The 3,293-nt window shown below is 40.5% G+C and overlaps 2 long non-coding RNA genes across 2 annotated transcripts; both read left to right on the forward strand.

Moving 5' to 3' along the window:
- Positions 1–412: 412 nt before the first annotated feature.
- On the forward strand, positions 413–2,178 carry LOC114568659 (uncharacterized). Its single transcript, XR_003694302.1, has 2 exons — positions 413–667; positions 2,129–2,178. It is a non-coding gene; the product is annotated as an uncharacterized LOC114568659 (long non-coding RNA).
- Positions 2,179–2,392: 214 nt separating this feature from the next.
- LOC114568678 (uncharacterized) lies at positions 2,393–3,022 on the forward strand. The gene is made up of 2 exons (XR_003694305.1): positions 2,393–2,444; positions 2,813–3,022. It is a non-coding gene; the product is annotated as an uncharacterized LOC114568678 (long non-coding RNA).
- The last annotated feature ends 271 nt before the right edge of the window (positions 3,023–3,293 follow it).

The raw sequence follows: 3,293 nt of genomic DNA on the forward strand, positions 1-3,293 counted from the left end.
CAGGTTAAAGAGGTGCCTGGTCGGGCTAGAACTCTCCCCAACCGGATCGGGCTGTACTGGCCTGCCTCCCTCTACTCTCGCTAGATTATTAATTATACAGTATATAAAACTGATGACTATGAGGAGAAGCAGTGGGCCGGGTTAGGTGGACGCTTCAACTCCTCACTCCTTAACTATAAGCTTTATCAAAGAGAAGAGTTTTCAGTTTACTCTTAAATGTGGTGATGGTGTCTGCTCCTCGAACCCAGACTGGGAGCTGGTTCCACAATACTGGAGCATGATAGCTGAAGGCCCTGGCCCCCAGTCTACTTCCAGAGACTCTAGGAACCATAAGTAGCCCCGCATTCTGGGAGCGCAGTGCTCTAGTGCACTGTAAAAAATTATTTCCCCTTTTTGTTGTCTCAACTTCTGTTTTGGGGTCAAGTCAACTTTCAACTCAAAACTTTTCAATACTTTTGTTAAGATAACACACATATCTGTGTTTTGCTCAGAAATTCTAATGCACAGTTGACACAACTGAGTCATGCTTGTCTTCTCAAATGTAAGTTGAAGTTCACCCAGGGTTCACCACGCTACGTCATTTTGCACATGCGCAGAGCGGCAGACCACGTTAGTCAACGTCTCCTCCATTGAAGGACCGAGCGCGAGAAGCGAGCTGACCGTTGGCGTAAGTAAACTTTTAACTTTTTCTATGGTCTAATATTTCAGCATAGTTTGAGTTTTGTTTTTACTAAGCTAAAGTTTTTAACGAAATACTGTGAACTGACCATTCAAACCTACAGTATAACGTGCAAGCCCTTAGTTTCAAAAACTTAGCTAGCTAAGTGATATGTTAGGTGTGTGTGTGAGAGAGAGAGAGAGAGAGAGAGAGAGAGAGAGAATTACGGGAAAAGAACAAACATTGCTCATTAATTAACGATAGCTAGTAGTAGCTAGCTAGCTATGTAATGATTATGTGGAGAAATTCTGAACTTGCCTTCAACTAAGTTATGCAAGTAACGAACTAATCCTCTGAATGTTAGTTAAGTTAGTTAGCCCTTATGTTGACTAGCTAGCTGGTTTGTTCGATGAAGGCTGTATATCTATGGATGAAGGCATGCATGGGGAAATGTTGTTTTCTTTTGAATTTCTGTCATGGCTAAATATGCAGGCTGAGGTGGTTTAATTTAGGCACGCTTGTCCGAACATGTTCTGATAACGTATCTTTTGCATATGGTCAGATGTGGCAAATGAGCTATGACGTTGAAACACGTTAACTAGTTTAAACAAGCAATATACTATTTTTTTTATCATGAATTGTGCGCCCACTTTTGCTCTAGATTTAGCGACTTTTCAAACCCCCGTTTTTCACGAAAGCGACTAGCCACAAATCTGGCGACTTTCTGTTGAAAAGACGCCAGTATTGTCCGGCGAGCAGGCAAGGTATTTCTCTGTTGTGTCCGCCAAAACAGTCTGTGACTGAGGCGCAGCCCCCCCCCTCCTCTGCTTTCTCCTCATCTGCAGCAGCACTGATCAGGCAGGTAGCTAGAAGGGGTCGGGGTAGGTAGGAGGGACGGCGGAGGGAGCTACCTAAGTAATACTTAGAATGTAATATAAATTCACGTAGTGAGTTTGTGATTATTTTGGCTAAAGATTTATAGTCTCTCATATCCTCTTCCCCAACCGTCATTTTAATAACTAAATGAAGTGAAACGTAAACGTGAATATTATCAATAATAATAATATTGAAGAAGTGAACTATTTATAGTTCTCAATCTGAACTGAAATATTCATTACTCACGCTACCGTGTGTGTGTGTGTGTGTGTGTGTGTGTGTGTGTGTGTGTGTGTGTGTGTGTGTGTGTGTGTGTGTGTGTGTGTGTGTGTGTGTGCGAAAGAATGAAGTGAGGGTTATCAGACTGACTTGCTTTGTTTTCTTTGGATAGATGTAGGCCTTAGTACACTAGGGAAAGGGCTGACCAATGCATTATTTTTGATTGGTATAAAATAGCCTTCCAACATAGGGCATAGTCCTTAAATTGCATTACATTTCATGAAATAACAAGCTTGTCTGACAACACACCTATGCTATTTGTTTGTATTTTAAGCCACGCTAATGCAGTATTTTTGTTTCTATTTCTTTCTTCAGAATCAACTGACCGAAGATTAATTCAGTGTCATGACTGATGCAGTGGAACTGTAAGTTTTGTAGTTTTTCCTCAACAAATCAATAAAGTAATAAGGCATTACAAAGTTCAGCATGGATTCAATGGAACTACTTGCCCCTTTCCCTGCATATACAAAGTTGTGTACATTTTTTTTTTATTATTTATGAAGCACTGATGTCCTTTCTGGTCTGTATCCCTCTTCTGTTGTCCAGAACTAAAAAGAGAGAGAGCAGTTGTTCTCCTTGGCCTGGCCCATTTCAGAAAGAGGATCCCTCCCAATTCTTCAAGATTTGTAAGGTATGTGAGGAATCAATGCCACTCTGGAATCCATATCACTTGCTAATCTCAATCTTTTTGATCCAAATGAAGTCATGATCCTGTAGTTATAGGATATCTAGAAAATATGTCTTGTTATAAAAATCTAGACGTGGAAAGACATCTGCTTAAATGGAGAACAAGTGAATTGTTCAAAGTTGCAGTGACAGGATTCCTTGCTCAATTAATTTGACATTGTAATGTATTTGAATTTCTTCCATTTACATAGGTTTACATTAGTTTGCATCAGACATTTTCATACCTAAGTTTGCTATGCATCTTGAATTTTCATGTGTTGAGGAAATAATGCTGATTTGCAATCTATTCTTATTACTTTGTTGTGTCATTAGCCAAACGAAGAGAGTGAGGCAGTGAAAGGAATGAACGTAGGAATCTTGGTGTTTACAGAGGAGGATCCTCAACGCCCTGTCCCCAAGGAGATGATTGATATTGCACTGATTCTGGAGAAGCATATCGTTCTTCGGGACCTGAAGGATGTGCCCAACGCATTCGCCCTGCTGATGGGTCTGCTCTACGTCTTCAACATCCATTACCCAAAAGGGCTCAAGTACATGTTCGAGGTAATACAAAAAGGTGATAATGAACATTGGTGGAGACCTTTGCTCTTCAAGAGTTAATGGACTCCGGTCTCTGTGCGGCTGATGGACAGATGGACTAGACAGTCATAGCTGTTTTTTATATTACTCAAAAGTGCCACCCGTTATCTTGGCTACATAGTTGTCATGGAGTTACTGTTCCTTTTTTTTAAGTGTGTCTTTTAAAAACTTGTAAGGTCAGTTGTTTGTGGGATGAAAAGGAGAAAATGATTGC

The sequence above is a fragment of the Perca flavescens genome, chromosome 14 (assembly GCF_004354835.1).
Source record: "Perca flavescens isolate YP-PL-M2 chromosome 14, PFLA_1.0, whole genome shotgun sequence".
In the NCBI taxonomy this organism is placed as follows: domain Eukaryota; kingdom Metazoa; phylum Chordata; class Actinopteri; order Perciformes; family Percidae; genus Perca; species Perca flavescens.